This window comes from Myotis daubentonii, chromosome 2 (genome assembly GCF_963259705.1).
Source record: "Myotis daubentonii chromosome 2, mMyoDau2.1, whole genome shotgun sequence".
Lineage (NCBI taxonomy): Eukaryota > Metazoa > Chordata > Mammalia > Chiroptera > Vespertilionidae > Myotis > Myotis daubentonii.
In genome coordinates, this window is record NC_081841.1 from 163,724,042 (window position 1) to 163,742,442 (window position 18,401).

Below are 18,401 nucleotides of genomic sequence, written 5' to 3' on the forward strand. Positions count from 1 at the left end.
TTCTGGCTGAGTGTTGCTCTCCCTGTGGGAGCCCACTGACCACCAGGGGGCAGCTCCTGCATTGAGCATCTGCCCCCTGGTGGTCAGTGCTTGTCATAGCGACTGGTCATTCTGCTGTAAGGCCGAAACCAGCTCTCCAACATCCTCCGAGGGGTCCCAGATTGTGAGAGGGTGAAGGCCAGGCTGAAGGACCCCACTGGTGCATGATCGGGGCTGGGGAAGGACGCTGGAGGTTGGTCAGCCGGGGAGGGACCACAGGAGGGCTCCAGGGTTTGTCCAGCCCATCTCGCTCAGTCCCGATCAGCCAGACCCCAGCAGCAAGCTAACCTACCAGTCGGAGTGTCTGCCCCCTGGTGGTCAGTGCACGTCATAGCAAGCAGTTGAGTGGCCTTACCATATCATTAGCATATTACACTTTGATTTTGTTGAACGGCTGACTGGACGACAGGACACTTAGCATATTAGGCCTTTATTATATAGGATCATTTGTGGGCCATACGAAATTATCAATTAGCCTGCTGTATTTGGTCGAACACTTAATTAACTCACCCCTAATGCCTTGGTGGGGCTAGACCAAATGATTTCATGGGCCTTACATGGCCCCCAGCCTGGATGTTCCCGACCCCTGCAAACAGACCTCAGGTGCTCCGACACTCACAATGAAATAGGTGTGGTGAAGTCAAGTTATTCTAAGTATGCTCAAGACTTCCCCATTCAAGGAAGTCCAGAGTGAAACCAAGGCCAATCCTATTTGCCACCTCCACACCCAGGCACATTCTTGATTGACCTCTTCACACTGAGATTCTTAATTTTTGGCTTTTTTTTTTTTTTCTTCTGAATGTCTGCTCAGTGATAAGTAGGTCTGAATTTTTCCCAAGTGTTTAGAATTAGCTCTTTTTTTGAATCGAAGGTTTGGTTCTAAATGAAAAGACACTGGTGTGGTTTAGTGGTAGGGGTTCCTGGTCCATGAAATAAAAGAAACCTTCAATTACATGCAGAAATAATTGCTTAAAAGCTCAAAAGCCTTCAATGTACTTTAAGTAGTGTATTTTACTTCATTACAAGGTACAAAATTTTTCTGGTTCTATATTTTATGAAGAACAAAAACATACATTTAAACATTCTATAATGAAAGTTACTACTTGTCCCTAGAAGCCAGTTCTGAAAACTGCCTTAGCCTTTCATTTGGGCTTTCTAATTTATATTTTTAGTTCAGCCACATCATACTGGAGTTTTTTAACTTTCTCATCTGCAGTATTAATATCCAACCTCAATCTAACCAACATTTATGAGCATCACAGAAATTGAAAACATATTTCTAAAATATTTTACATACATAAAATTCCATTAAAGGGCTGAATAAACACACACACACACACACACACACACAAACATATACATGTATATGTATATATGTATGGATAGATATAATTTAAAAAATCATTTTCCATTTTAGATTTTCAAATTCCTTAGCCTAGAATAAAGGGCACATTAAGAAAGTCATGTCCCAGTTCATAGCGACTGCATATTGCAATTGCTTGTGACTTCCAATCCGAATCTTTCTGGTTCTTGTTATAGTCACTTCTGTGACTATAGCTCAGCTGGCCTGTGGTTTCCAGGAGCTGTCCTGAAACTGGGAGGGCTGGTTAATTGTTGGTGTGACAGATGAATGAAGGTGAAACTCCCATGACCCGGGCTCCCTCAGCATTGTTCCAGACCTGCTCAGCTTCTATAAGGCCTCCCTGGCCATTGTGGAAGGCACAGCTCAGAACCCTTATGTTAGGAGCCCCTCCTAGCACGGCCCTCTGCATTGCTCCCTCCTCGCGAGAGCAGGTGTTGACAGTGGAGTCTGCCGCTGCCCTCAGATGTGAAAACAGTGGGAAGCATCCTTTTCACATTTGTGTACAAGGTAAAATAATAAAAGGAGCAGAACCCTTATATCTCAGAATGTATTTTCCTCTGATAGTTTTACAAAATACTCCATGTGTAGAACTTGTGTAACAGATTCCTTTCATATGTTCCGATCTCAAGGTGCCAAAGGACTTTTCTCTCCTAAGAGGTCTTGGTTCCTATGGGCAGTGTACTTCCTTGGGTGTGTCTGTGCCTCAGCCTTCGGTCCCTGTGGGCAGATAGAGATTCCTCCTACCCCGAGTGCTTTGTTTTGGTTTTTGAAAGAGAATCCAAAATAGATTGAGTTCTGTGCCACCTTGCCAGTGATTTAGTCATGCGTGTTGCTGATACTAACTTAAAAAAGTGATCACAGCAGCACTTTTGTTTTTGGCCAAACAAGGCCATAAATTATAAGAAGAATTCACCAAAGACAGAAGGTCCAGGAGTGAGCCTGTTTTCATTGAATTGGTATTTGTACAAGGTGACACCCTCTTTCACACCACCCACCTCCTCCCTGAATGACTCACCCCCGAGGGAGAAGCCTCTGAACTGCTCATTAACTCGGGCAGGTGAAGTGGAAGCGCCACTCAGCCCTCTCCAGGTGCTCAGGCGTTTCAGCTGGACCCGCCTCGGGAGTCAGGCAGGCTGTTCACACAAAAAGTCCTGGTTTTCAGTCAAGAGAGGTAAGTTGAATCATATTTGCAAACCAATATGTCTGTTTTACTTGCATAACTTTCTTTGTTTTCTAAGCAAATGATTAAAATTAGAACTTAGTATTAACTTTGTCTTTTTCCATTTAATTTTGACAACTGCCAGTGGGCTGTTCCACTTGTCCACAGCTCCTTATTCCTTGTTGTGATGTAGATCGCATGGGCAGTTTTACACATCTGCAGGCATCTCAGTGATGAGAACCTTTTTGAGTTCCCCGTGAGAGCTGTCAGCTAGTGAATCCTCTCAGACACAGGATAGTAAATTCTTTAAGTCCAGGGGCCAGCACCCCCTGGTCTATTTCCTCAAGTGATGATAAAAAACTTTTTAAAAAAAGGTTCTCCCCGTTTTCACAGATGATGCTTTTAGTGAAATGATAAACTCTACTGTTTTACAGATAATGTTATATTTGTGTTTGTTTGTTTTTTACTGCTAAAAACATTACAAGTCACTGAGCTGTGAGAGAGGTGCCAAAACCATTCCCTACCCATTCTATTTTCCCCATTAAGAAAATCACATATTTTGCATTAATGTACCAAGGAATGAATCAGGGTGGGATTAAATTGGGGGGTCTGGGGGGGGGAGGTGTGGTTTCACAGAAATTCATGCACATTTGGTTCACTTCTCTATGCTTTACCCTGAGTTCTAACCTAAGAATTGATTATTATAATGTAACCTAAGAATTGATTACTATAATGTGTATGGGGCAATTTTCAATTTCTATTCATATCCTAGTCCTGAAAAACCAGTTTTAAAAGCCCTTTGATAAGAATAGAAAGGTTATTTTAGTCAGGCTTTCCTTGATAAATAATAGCTAAATTGACTTGTGGGACTGTGTTTTTCTCCACCATTTCTATTTGTGATACAAATCTGCAAATAGAATTGAAATTGAGGGGCTCAATTTCAATTCAGGGGCTCCTCAAATTTTCAACTAGCAGCTCTCTGTCCTTCAGAGGGGGTGTTTCCCATAGCGTCCCAGGCTCTAATGAGTTCTAGAGTTTTCATTGCTTCCCTTGCTAACCAGGTCATGTGCATCTCAGGGCGGTGTAGAGCTCAATTCCTGAAGGATTACTGAAGACTTTGACAAGTTGGCTTTCAAACTTATAGTAACCAGAGAGCTAAAATTTAACATTTGTGGATTATAATTTTATTTTTCATGAACTGTGATCAAATTTAAAACTGGCTTTCACTCCCACAGTTTATAATGCAGACATAGTTTTTTTGATATTTGCTTACTCCAGTGTTTAAAGTATTAGAGAAAACTGAGATATGATATCAGTAAAAATTGTAGTAAAACATTTGGTTGACTCTAAATGTCAGGATAGAGAGTGAATGTAGATAAACCTGCCAGGAATTTTATTAAAATTTTAGCTTCGTGTAAATCTTAGATCTAATTGACATAATTTTCAATGGGAAAAAGCATAGGCTCATCTAGCATAACTCGTGGGTTTTCTAGATGAGGACAACAAAATATATAAATGTTAAGCAACTTGCCAAGACCAGAGTAACAGGACCTGAATGAGAAGTCAGATCACCTGACTTGTGTTACTAAATTTCTTCAATGATTTCTCAAGTTTCTTTCACATTAAATATGTACTAGCAATAACTGGGCATTCTTCTGTATCTATAAATGGACTACCAATGATATGGAAGTGAAAATTTTCTTACACAGTTACACTTGAAAATTTATGACAGTATGTATGATATGATTATGACATAATGGAGTATATTTTTCATTTGTGGTTTATGAAGTCTATCTTGTTCTTTATTATATTAATGGGTTTTTAATCTCAGGAGCTGTTAGCCCCTCTGTAGGAAGGTAATGTGTGTGTATAGGTTGTGGTACAGCCAATCAGGGACATACTCACCTCACCTATCATTCCATAGGTGCAGCTTACCTACCTGGCTGTCTTCTCTAACACTGGAATGTTTTTAAATTTACTTTTGACCCTTCACCCATTTCTCTCACCCACCACCTTTGTATCTGGCAATCACTTTTCTCTGCATCTATAAGCTAATGTGCTCAAGGTCCATCCATGCTGTTACAAATGGCATAATATCCCCCTTTCTCATGTCTTAATAATACACACTTTACAGCTGATAGCTCAATTGATGTTTCTTTCTTTTCAGATTTAACCCATTGGAATTAATAATTATTCAAATAGTGTATACATTTTTGGGGGGACACCCTGTATATATATTTATATGTCTATCTCTATATCTATATCTATAATCTATATCACATTGTTTTTATCCATTAATTCATTCATGGGCATTTAGGTTTTTCCATATCTTGGCTATTATGATATTATTAGAGCTATAGTAAATATGGGAGTGCATATATCTCTTACATAATCCTATTTTCATTTCTTTTGGTATATACCCAAAGTGGAATTGCTGGATTCTATGGTAGATCTATTTTTAATTTTTTGAGGAACCTCCATATTGTTTTCCATACCGATTGGACCAATTTATATCCCACCAACAGTGCAAAAGGGTTCCCTTTTCATCACATCCTTGCCAGTACCTATTGTCTTTTACCTTCTTGATGATAGCTATTTGAACAGATATAAGGTAATATTTCATTGTGGATTTGATTTGCATTTCCTTGATGATTAGGCATATTAAACACCTCTTTTGATCTGTATGTCTTTAGAGAACATGTTTATTCAGATCTCCTGCTCATTTTTAAATCAAATACTTTGCTATTAATTTTTATGAGTTCTCTACACATTTTGGATGTTACCTACTTTCTGGTATATGATTTAAAAATATCTTCTCTCATTCAGTAGGTTGCCTTTTTAATTTGTTGGTGGTCTCCTTGGCAATGAAAAGATTTGACCAGTGATCCCACTTCTAGGAATATATCCCAAGAAACTGGAAACACCAATCAGAAAGGATATATGTACCCCTATGTTCATAGCAGCACGATTTATAATAGCTAAGATATGGAAACACTCTAAGTGCCCATCAGCAGATGAGAGGATTAAAAAACTGTGGTACATCTACACAATGGAATACTACACTGCTGTAAAAAGGAAGGAACTCCTACCATTTGCAACAGCATGGGATGGACCTGGAGAGCATTATGCTAAGTGAAATAAGTCAGTTGAAGAAAGATAAATATCACATTATCTCACTCATTTGTGGAATATAATGAACAACATAAACTGATGAACAAAACCAGATGTAGAGACAGAGAAGCATTGATCAGACCATCAGACCTCAGAGGGAAGTCAGGGGAGGGTGGGAGTAAGGAGGAGAGATCAACCAAAGGACTTGTATGCATGCATATACTAATAAGCATAACCAATGGACACAGACACTAGGGGGGTGAGGTTAGGAGCGAGGAGGTGGGGGGGGGCAGTGGGAGGATAAGGTCACATATGTAATACCTTTATCAATAAAAAAAAATGAAGAAACATTTTAGTTTAATGTTGTGGGGAGCCGGCATGGCCATGGCATACTCAGCCCCAGGGCGCCTTATGTGCCAAGCCAGCTCAGCCTGGTTCAGTGACCCTGAGTGGGGGTCGGGGGTGGGGGGTGGTGAAAGGATTGAGAAAAGACAGACAAGAGAATGAAAGCTGGGTCTCGGTGGGACGCTGCTCCCTGATGATGAGACAGCGCCCACAAGCCGTGTCTTTATTTTATAGCAGATGCCACGAGGCAAAGTAGGGGCATGATCACGTTGTTTACAGCATTCTCCTGAGTTCCAACCTCACTCAACTACATGCACCCGAACTCTATCACAAGGCACGTGGGGCTACGTGTTTGGACCATAGGTTCAAGCTTACTACCACAGCCGTTGGCTATGATTGTGCTGGGGGGGCCCTGCCCTCCAGCTGGGACTTGCACGTGGCAATGAGAGGACCCTGTCCTTTCATTAGTCCGAGGCTTGAACCTGTCCAAAACACTGTAGCCACACCCCACATAATGTAGTCCCACTTGTTTTCTTTTTGCTTTTAATATCAGATTCAAACAATCATCACTAAGACCTAAGTCAAGGAGCTTACAACCTATGTTTTCTTCTAGAGTTTTATGGTTTCAGGTCTTACATTCAAATCTTTGATCCATTTTGAGTTAATTTTTGTGAATGGTATAAGGAAGTGGTCCAGTTTCATTCTTTTGCATGTGTCTGTTCAGTTTTCCCAACCCCATTTATTGAAGATACTATACTTCCTCATTGTATATCTTGGCCCTTTTGTCATAAACTAGTGGATAATTTATGCATGGGTTTATTTCTGGGCCCTCTGTTCTGGTCCAGTGATCTGTGTGTTTGTTTCTATGCCAATATCATACTGTTTTAATAACTATTGCTTTGTAATATAGTTTAAAATCAGGGAGTGATTTCTCCAGCTTTCTTCTTCTTTCTCAAGATTATTTTGACTATTTGGGGTTTGTTGTGATACCATATTTATTTTAGAATTTTTGGTTCTATTTCTTTGAAAAATTTCATTGGAATGTAGATTACTTAGAGTAGTATGGACATTTTAACAATATTGAGTCTTCCAATTCATGAACATAAATATCTTTCCATTTATTTGTATCTTTTTCAATCTCTTTTATTAATGTCTTACACAATGGGGCCTTGACTTACGAGTATCCGGACTAACGAGTTTTTTGAGATACCAGCTGTCTCTTGGCCGATTTTTTGCATTGAGTTGACAGAGTAATTTGAGTTAATGAGCTCCTTAACGAACTCGGTCTCAGAACGAATTAAACTTGTAAGTCAAGGCCCCACTGTAGTTTTCATACAGGGTTTTCACCTCCTTGCTTACATTTATCCCTAGATATTTTATTCTTTTTGATGTAATTATAAACCAGATTATTTTCTTTATTTCTCTTTCTGATAGTGCATTATTAGTATTCTACATAACAAATTTTTGTGTATTGATTTTATATCCTCCAACTTTACTGAATTTATTAGTTCTAACAGTTTTTTTTAATGGAGTCTTTGGATTTTCTATATATAATATCATGTCCTCTACAAATAGTGACAGTTTTACTTCTTTCTAATTTGGATGCCTTTTATTTCTTTTTCTTGATTAGTTGCTGTTTTTAGGACTTCTAATACTATAGAGAATTAAAATGGTGAGAGTGTCTTATTCCTGATTGTAGAGGAAAGGTTTTCAGCTTTTCACCTTTGAGTATGATATAAGTAATAGTTTGTCATATATATCCTTTATTATGTTAAGGTACACTCCTTCTGTACCCACTTTATTGAGAGTTTTTTTATCACGTGTGGGTGTTGAATTTTATCAAATACTTTTCCTGCATGTATTGAGATAGTCGTCTGATTTTTATCTTTCATTTTGTTAGTATGGTATATCACATTGACTGATTTGCAAATGTAGAACCATCCTTGCATACCTAGAATAAATCTCATTTCATCATGGTATATGATCCCTTTAGTGTATTGTTAATTTTGGTTTGCTAATATTTTGTTGAGGATTTTGCATTTATGTCTTCAGGGACAGGGTTATTTATCTATAGTTTTATTTTCTTGTGGTGTCCTTGTCTGGTTTTGGTATCAGGGTAATTCTAGCCTTATAAAATGAGTTTGAAAGAGTTCCTTCCTTTTCTATTTTTTGAAAAAGTTCGAAAAGGGTTGATATTAATTCTTCTTTGAAAGTTTAGTATAATTTTCCAGTGAAGCTATGTGGTCCTGGACTTTTGTTTGTTGGGAGGTTTTTGATTAACCACAGGAATTTTGATGGAAATACCTGAGAGATCTATTTTTCTGGTGACTTTGTAAACAAAACAAAGAGGATATGTTTTGAATGACTGAACTCATACTGTGGAGTGAACTGCATATAATCATTTAATTCACCAAGCACTTAACTTAAGCAAACATGATTTAACTGATAATGTCGCATATGATTTTACCATTAACTTGAAGCACTCTTTAGGGAGGAAGTTCAAGGGAAATCTTTGTTGGTTTCACACGGCTTATCTGTTGACTTTATCCTGTTTATATGTCATTTGTTGATTTCTTTTTCCTTGCTGAGAATGTTGAAACAAGGGCTGCATGTATTAATTGCTGTGTACCTGTCTATAATTGCTCAAGTTCACTTTTTTATTAAAACTCTTTATCAAATGTATTTAAGTGTTTTTAGCTTACTGTTGTAAAAATCTATGTGATTTTGGAATTTAGGAAAGATTTTTTCTCAAATGGATGCTTTGTCAAATGACAAACACATTCATTAGGTTTGCATTTTATGTTAGTTGTTAAATTTTTTAGAGATATAAATCATCCTTTTATTGCAATCATTAATTGGAAGAGTGCACTTTATAGCTGTCCATTGAAGACAACTGGCTTACTTCTAGACATGAGAACTAATAGTCCTAAGTGCACATTGTAATTGTATACTTGAGAGCTCTAAGCATCTAAATAATTTATTCCATGTTTCTAGACCCAATTTCTCTGGCCTAAAAAGTTATTAAGTTTCCTTTATATGGAACCTTTTGGGGCAAAGTAGTGAACTATAAACCACATTTTTTAAACTGGGATACACACATCCTGAGAGACTATGGCAGTGTTCCAGAAAGTGCACAGAAGCCACAAGATAAGCATGGCACATCTACATTGAGAGCTAATTTTAGTTAAAAGTTTTTTCAGAAAACTGCTCATCTAAAATCCTGCCTTCTTCCCTACTCCTTCCCACGTACTCTCTTGTGTCATTAGTTAAAAGCTTGAAAGGAATTCACATAGGAAGAATGCAGGAGGCTGGAATCCCGATAAACGTGGATTTAATTATGACCCCACTTTAGTTAAGGGTAACTTGTATGATTGTGCTTATCTCACAGCACCAACAGATAAAAAGAAAATTTAGGCTCTATCCTGTTTGGCTCAGTAGATAGAGCATTGGCCTGTGGACTGAAGGGTCCCAGGTTCGATTCCAGTCAAGGGCACATGCCTGGGTTGCAGGCTTGATCCCCAGTGTGGGACATGCAGGAGGCAACTGATCAATGATTCTCTCTCATCATTGATGTTTCTCTCTCTTCTTCTCCCTTCCCCTGACCAATCACATTATACCCGCCTTGGCTGGACTGGCGCCAGTGGGTGTAATAGCGTGGTCCTCCGGACAGTTGTTCCACTGTTCGGCAGTTCGGTCACTTTGCATATTACACTTATATTATTATAGACTAGAGCAGCCGTGGGCAAACTATGGCCTGTTTGAAATGAATAAAACTAAAAAAAAAAGACCGTACCCTTTTATGTAATGATGTTTACTTTGAATTTATATTAGTTCACACAAGCACTCCATCCATGCTTTTGTTCCGGCCCTCCGGTCCAGTTTAAGAACCCATTGTGGCCCTCAAGTCAAAAAGTTTGCCTACCCCTGGACTAGAGGCTCGGTGCACAAAAATTTGTGCACTTGGGGTGGGGGGGTCCCTCAGCCCTCAGCCTGGCCTGCGCCCATTTGTAGTCCAGGACCCCTTGGGGGATGTTCACCTGTCGACTTAGGCCCACTCCCCGGAGGATCAGGCCTAAGCTTGCAGTCAGACATCCTTCTGGCAGCCAGGGAGCCCTTGGGGGATGTCTGACTAAAGGCTTAGGCCCCCAAGGGATTGGGTCTAAATCGTTAGTTGGACATTCTTAGTGCTGCCACCTCTGCGCTGGCCAGCCATAAGCCAGCTTCTGGCTCATATGGAAGTGCACTGACCATCTGGGGGCAGCTCCTGCACTGAGCGTCTGCCCCCTGGTGGCCAGTGCGCATCATAGCAACCGGTCATTCTGCCGTTCAGTCAGTGTGCATATTAGCCTTTTATTATTATTATATAGGATGTCCCTATTTCCCCCCCTTTGCCCCCTCTACCCAGCTCTTGCCCCCCACTTCTCTCTGGCCATCACCATACTGCTGTCTGTGTGCATGGGTTGTGCATATATTTTCTTTGGCTAATCCCTTCTTTAAATTCACTTCTTTAAATTTTTATTTTCAGATAAGTGTTTATAACTGCACTATTATATATTTTCTATTATATCATTTAGAATTAAGATATCTTTTAATTAAACCCTTGTCAATTTTAGCACAATTTAATAAATTATGCTAGAAGCAATTAGGAGATTTTTCATGTAATGCAGATACATTTCAATTGATATTTTATTAATTTTTAATTTTTTAATATTTTAATTGAAATAATCTCATACATGTAAAAAAAACTATAAAATACTACAGCATATTATATGTACCCTTCACCCAATTTCTGAGGTGTTAATAATTTAAACATAACCATTATACAACTAACAAAATTTGGAATATATTTTTCTTATAATCTCTTTAATGTTACTTCATCCATTTACTTTGTTTTTGTTAATCTTCACCCAAGGATATTTTTCCATTGAATTTTATAGAGAGTGAAGGGAAAGGGAGAGACACATTGATTGGTTGCCTCCTGCACATGCTCTGATAGGGACTGGGGATCAAGCCAGCAACTGAGGTACATGCCCTTGACTTGAATCGAACCTGGGACCCTTCAGTCCACGGGCTCATGCTCTATCCACTGAGCAAAACAGGCTGCAGCTTAATTCATTTACTTTTAATCTATATGTGTCTTTATATTTAAAGTGGGTTTTGTTTTTGATTCACCCTCATAATCTGTCTTTTAATTGGTGCATTTATGCCACTGACTTTCAGAGTGCTTACTGATAGAGTTACTGCCATATCAGGCGGCTTCTGGTGGTCTGGGGCCCACCTGCAACCCGGGATCGGATCCGATCACAGGCAGCAGGTGGCTTCTGGAGCTTCTGGGGCTGGCCTGCGACCCGGGATCGGATCCAATCACGGGCGGCAGGCAGGAGGCTTCTGGGCTCACACATGGGTCCTGGATGGCGGCTCACACTCACGCTGTCCCGCCCTGCCTGCAGTACGCAAATTAGTGGCCAATTTTGTTGGCAGTTAATTTGCATATCATGCTGATTAGCCAATGGGAGGTGCTGCGAAGGTATGGTCAATTACCATGTTTATCTATTATTAGATAGGATAACTGATTATGTGCCAGATGCTGTAATAAGCTTTAGAAATACAGCTGTGGGGAACATGATCTTGGTTATGATGTCAAGACTTAAAGTGTGTGGGGATGGGGGTTGGGGAAGAATATTTAGCCACACAAACAGACAGTTTGTATGGTAATGTTATAGAGAAGTATCCTGTACTCTTTGAGTACTCAGCCTGGGGAAGAAGTGGTGGGGCAGGTTGGGATGGTGTCACTGAATGTTTCCAGGAGGATATTTAATACATGACTTCAAATAGAAGTCTTTCCTGAAAAGAAATTAAGTAGTGAAGAAAACTCAGAAATAAGAATGTTTTAGGCACAAGGCATAGAGTGAGCACAGTAGCTCAAAGGTGATAAAAGGATGAAGCCCTCAAGGAACTGGAATGACTCACTGTAGCTGAATGAAGCTAGAACTGAATGAGGGGAGGGCACTGGGGAGAAAGGAGGCTGGAGAGTGTGGACTGGGGAGCCTTACTAGCAACTTGGATTTTACCCTGATGGAAAGAGAGCACCATTGGTATCTTGAAATAAAAAGCAATGCAATCAATAGTATGTAGAAGTAGAGTTGTAGACTTGGTGATTGCTTGGATTTTGGGGTCAGAGAGAAGGATCATGGATGGGCTACAGGGATTTTTAACGAGTGGAAGAGTTAATAGGGGAAAGATATAGAATGAAAACCAGAAAGCTGCTGATAAAAATATCACAATTAGAAGCTTAGTGAGAAACTGGGAAAACATGGATATTTTTGATAAATAAAGAAAATAAGAAAGTAGTAAGAAATCTATAATAAGAACCAATAGATAATTTACAAAATAAGAAGTAACCAATAAAATTAGAAAATGTGCAACTGAAGCAAAATGATAACACTTACATCTTTTAAACTATTAAAGAGATTAATAAATGATCATTCTAAATGCTGGCAATTATATGGACTCTCATATGTTGCTAATGGATTATAAATTATTATAAGGTTTATGGAAAGAAATTTGACAATAGGAATGAAGAACATTTTAAAAGTTATACCCCCTGGCAAATAATTACACACTTAAGGATCCATTCAAAGAAAATAATTAGAGGTGTGTTCAATGACTTTTATATGATTTTATTGCAAAAATAGAGAAATTACATTGATAAATAGGCCCATAAGATGAAATATTCTGTAGTCACAGAAGAAATAATTATTTAATTAATATATAATTAAAATTGATAATTATCAATTGATAATTAAATAATAATTATTTAATTAATATATAAATAAAATTGATTTTTTACAGAGAGGAAGGGAGAGGGATAGAGATTTAGAAGCATTGATCAACTGCCTCCTGCACACCCACTACTGGGGATGTGCCCTCAACCAAGGTACATGCCCTTGACTGGAATGGAACCTGAGACCCTTCAATCTGCAGGCTGATGCTCTATCCACTGAGCCAAACCAGTCAGGGCTATTTAATTATTTTTAAGTGTCACTGAAAAATGTGTACCTGTAGGATCTAATAGGCAAAAAAAACAACAACAAAAACAAAACAAAACAAAAAATAAAAAAAAAAACCAATGATGAAAAGTGCCTGATTTTTTTCTTTGTGTTTCTTGCATTTTCCGTATTCTCTGTAATAAGCATGTATTACTAATATTCTGAGAAAGATTATATCTGAAGTTGGGATAAAGAATGACCACATGACAGGGCTGTTGTGAATATGAAATATGATAAAATATTTAAGGCAACTAACCGGGTTTTGGCCCTAGTTTGTGGTCAAAATTTGCATTTGCACTCATTTAACAAATATTTTCATTTAGAACTGACAATAACCTATGAGGGGCTCTGGTGATAGGTCATTTTTTATTAGCTAGCATTCTTATTAATAAATATTAACCCAGTGTTTTTGTAAAATAAAACAGCTAACAGTCCCAGAGGGTAGGACACTTTATGCGAATACTTGATGTTATCATCTGCAGAACAGATAGGTGGCAGAAACAAGGGTGGGTGGGAGTCTTACATTAAAAATAAAAACCAACAGTAGGAAAATTTTATGGTTGGTGGTTATCAGACTCAGAAAATTGGTAGCATACAGATCTCTGACCAGCTAAAAGATTTTATCTGTGCTACATTCTGAACTGTTTCACCATCAGTAAGCAAGTTTCCCAATGTTAAAATCAGACTGTGAGGCCCTGTCTGAGAAATAGCCAACTTACAACCATTGCAGCAGGCTAAATCTGTCTACCAACCTGATAAGATTGGTTTCCTGCCACACTGCATATTTAGAATAAACAGCCCATTAATTTAAATGGGCTTGTTGACATTTATGCTTCATGAAGCTCTGTTTGTTTTCTCCTTACATAATATTTCATGTTCTTTTAGGTGATAATTAGTTGTTTGATGGTTTTATTTGCCTTCTAGAAGACAATGCTTCTGTTTATTGGTTGGTGATTATTGGGGCCCACTTATTCTTCTATTGAAAATGGTTTAATAAAATTTGTGCTTTTCAAGTTCCCAGGGAGTTTTCCCTATTAACAGCGATTTCTGAGATTTAAATACTAGTGGGTATAGAAACATTATTGGGTCATGAAAACCTCAAAACTTTTTCATGCACACAGATAAATACCACCATGGTGGGTACATATGCCATTTTCTGGACATTTTAGCTGTATTTCTTATTCTATGTTAGCTTTTTAATACTTTCCATCACTATAAAGATTTCCCCTAGGTGACTATTTATATTTGGTCTTTTCCATTGAGATATCAACTTACACAAGTATTTTAGAAGCTTGATAAATTGATTGGAAATGCTTGGAACAGTTAAAATATTCAGTCATCACCCTATGCTGAACTCATGAGACTTTGGTGAAATGATCAAAGAAAGTCTGCTCCAAGTCTCACTCTTGCTGGAGGTCCATCACGGATGTCTGCGATAAAGGAAATATTCTTCTCACCCTGTCTTTTAGTCTGGTAACTTTGTACTTGTTGGCCCCTTTTTGCTTCCTGGGCCTTTGGAACAGGAACTTTGGTGTTAGGCTGATTTGAGTTGGAATCCTAATGGTGCACAAGCTATGTAACCTTAGGCAAACTACTCATCCTAAAACCTCTTTCCAGAAAGAACTAGTTTCACCCACTTCCAACTCCTTCCCTAGCCTTCAAAAGGACTCTGACTTCATTGAAATTATTGGTCATAAATTTTCACATAAGTATACAATGAGAGTAATAATAGTGGCACCCTTAAAGCACTGTGTGAGTCTTAAATGAAATAATACATATAAAATTTGGCTCAAATAGCTAAAACTATTACATGATCCAAAATATCAGCCATCAGAATGGAATTCTTTTTTTATGCTTTTTGTTGTCTTGTTTTTTGGTCCTCTCTTATTCTCTATTTTGTTCACTTATTTTTGTTGCACAGTTTTTCCTTTTCTGTCTTACTTTTCCTATTCTCTTTTCTTTTTGCCCCACCCAATTTCAGTTTCTTTGCCCATATAATCTTTCTTAAAAGAGAAAGTTAACAGAGAATGGTGAAGTTATTATTATAAGGCAAGTCAAGAGGCATTTTGTTCTTGGGTGGGAAGGGAAGAGTGAAATCTACAAAGTCTTTGTGTCAAGAGGACCTAAAAGATGAAGAATAAGATTGTAACTTAGTTGGGAGATGGCCTGGGGAATTCTTGGAGTTGGGACAGGAGGAGATGAGGCTGGGATCAGACTATGGGAACAGCAGATTGATGGTTCTAAGGAAGTGCTATAAATTGAGAAAGATCATAAGGAGATAAAGAAAAGCTGAAAAGAAGGCAATTTAAGAAATGAGATGCTTGATAGCTTCAAATACATCCAGAGAGCACTAAGAAAGTTTATTAGTTTTGTGATTGAGAATTTCAGATGAGTGATTTCATCTAAAACCTAAAGACAGATGTCTTTGGGCAGAAGCTGTAGGTAGTGGGCCAGAAGTTGAAAAGTTTCTTTTCCCCTCTATCCTAATTAACTGTGATGTCATGATTTCATATAAGAGTTCCCAGCTTGTGTATTCAGTGCTTTAAACTCAGGAAAAGGTTTTTGTAGTTCTCAGCATAAGAGACACACAGCTTTCACACATTTTTGCCCATAATATTCCAGATTTAAAATACAGTTGCTGGTGTCTGCCATTGTTAGTCATGTGTACTGGTAACAGCTTTTAGAGGAGCCAAGAATTGGAGTTTCATCTTTCTTAAGAAAGTGAGAAGTTAAAAACTTAATTAGAATGAATGATGGCACTTAGATATGAGTACAGTTGGCTGAATAGAGACTCAAAGAGTGTTGAGTGGATTTGAAACTCAGGATAACCTCAGTCCCTACACAAATAATTCCTTTAAAGAACAATATACAATTAATATTGTGTTGCATATATTTTTATAGTACCAATTTGAGAGGGTTGTGATCTCTAATGCATGCTATAAAAGGTTATTTTAACAAGGGCATTATTCACAGAGACATATTTTAATAACAAGAAATATTCATGTATAAAATATTGCTATATATTCTGGACAAGATGAAAGGAGTTCCACTGCAGTAAAATTTCTGTGCAATTAGAAGGTGATGAAATAGAGGCTTGTACTTTAGCAGTTTTAGGTTAGAGTCTCTAAAACCTACCCAGTGGGTTGACATGAGATGGTTAGGGTGAAATGGCCAATGGGTTTTAAGGGGGAAAAAGAAGCAGAGCAGGTGGGGCTGAAGGAGGACATGCAGGACATGCAGGAGATGTAGGAAAATTCACATAGATTTGATGAGAAACATTATTTCCTCACAATATTGGACATTTGCATTAAAATTACTGCATACTTATTAAACTATTATAACCTTAAACATAGAATACATTAGTTTCCTTTCTCATTTACCTTCTGTAAATGAATAGCTTTGGCCTAGAAAAGAGTATAAAATGTTATCCAGTTATCTAATGGGGAGATAGGTCCAGGGAATGATTAGGGCCAGGCTACTCATGGCTTCAGTGTGGCCATGGGAGGGGTAAGGCTTGAGGTTAAACCTCTCCAGGGTTGATGGAGCAGTCATTCATTACTGCTGTTCCTTCTAGCTACTCACCCATTATCTTTCCTTTTTTTAAAATTTTCTTTATTGATTACATATGTGTCTTTCCCCCCCCTCCCCCCCCGCTCATGCCTTCACCCTCTTGGTGTCTGTGTCCATTGGTTATGCTTATATTCATGCATACAAGTCCTTTGGTTTATCTCTCCTCCTTACCCCCACCCTCCCCTAAATTCCCTCTGAGGTTTGACAGTCTAATCGATGCTTCTCTGTCTCTGGATCTGGTTTTGTTCATCAGTTTATGTTCATCTGGTTTTTCTCATTATATTCCACAAATGAGTGAGATAATGTGATATTTATCTTTCTTCAACTGACTTATTTTACTTAGCATAATGCTCTCCAGGTACATCCATGCTGTTGCAAATGGTAGGAATTCCTTCCTTTTTACAGCAGCGTAGTATTCCATTGTGTAGATGTACCCCAGTTTTCTAATCCACTCATCTGCTGATGGGCACTTAGGCTGTTTCCAAATCTTAGCTATTGTAAATTGTGCTGCTATGAACATAGAGGTGCATATGTCCTTTCTGATTGGTGTTTCCAGTTTCTTGGGATATATTCCTAGATCTCCCGTTATCTTTCATCTTTTGGAACTCCAGGACATTTCCCTGAGTGTTTGGTATTATGCATATCACACGATACTTTGAGTGACATATAATGTGTGTCCCGAAAAGAGCCCATGGAGCTACAGTCACAGTTCCTGGTTCTGCCACTTACTGTATGACCTTGGGCAGGTTATTTAACTTTTCTGAGTTTTGGGTCCTATAATTAACTACAATAATACTCATCTGGAATAATTAAATATATAATGTGCATAAAGCTGTGGCACAATCTGAAATGCATGATAGATACTCAACAAGTGAACCTTAATGGGAACATCAAACAAATAAACATATTGCTAGGGATAATATCTATACTAATAAGAGGGTAATATGATAATTAGACGGGGTTGACCGGACATCTTCCAGTCATCCAGTCCTCCTTCCGGACAAAGCCACAGTCGTGGGGGCCGAGGCAGAGGCGGTTAGGGGTGATCAGGCTGGCAGGGGAGGGTGGTTAGGGGCGATCAGGCAGGCAGGCAGGTGAGCTGTTAGGAGCCAGAGGTCCCAGATTGCGAGAGGGATGTCCCGGATTGGAGAAGGTGCAGGCTGGGCTGAGGTTCCCCCCTCCCGTACATGAAATTTGTGCACCAAGCCTCTAATTTTACTAATAAAAGAGTCACTAGTATCTTATGTTTTGTAGATCACCATGGGCTTTTAGACCTTTTATTTGCTCCACAGTGGCCTCATAACAGGTAGGAAGAACATTATTAGGCTTAAGTAACTGAAATATAGAAATACAATCTTCTGAACAGCTTTGTTTTTCTCTTGCAAGAAGAAGTTCAGAGAGAGAGATAATCCAGGGCTATTGTGGCAGCTCTAAGATACTGTCAAGGAACCAGACTCCTTCTAATTTCCCGCTCTGCCATTGTTAGTGTGTGACTGTAGTCCTGGTGGTTAATCCATGGTCCCATGGAGGCTGCTCCTGCCTTTTGCAGGGCATCCTAGTTCCTGAGAAGGGAAGGGTTAAGTCAAAACACCAAGGCACTTTTATGGAAGAGGCAACAAGATAAAATGGGGAAAGCAAGTGGGTTTGTTGGAAACTCTTCCGAGAAAATACATCAAGGACTTGGGTGGAGTTAGTGAGGTGTTTATAGGATACCCAAGGCTAGTAACTGGCAGGGAATAGGAGGTTAACAGCCATGATATTGCTT

At 38.7% G+C, this 18,401-nt stretch overlaps 1 protein-coding gene across 18 annotated transcripts in view; it reads left to right on the top strand.

Annotated features, from left to right (window-relative positions):
• The first annotated feature begins 2,416 nt into the window (after positions 1-2,416).
• The window catches only part of SCEL (sciellin), a 111,680-nt gene continuing 95,695 nt past the window's right edge, over positions 2,417-18,401 (top strand). For 17 of the 18 annotated variants that reach the window (XM_059684894.1, XM_059684905.1, XM_059684900.1 and 14 more), the window contains exon 1: positions 2,418-2,573. The gene's annotated coding sequence lies outside the window, so the exon portion shown is untranslated. Of the gene's footprint in view, positions 2,574-18,401 lie in introns of all 18 variants that reach the window. The other variant, XM_059684912.1, reaches the window with a different exon arrangement.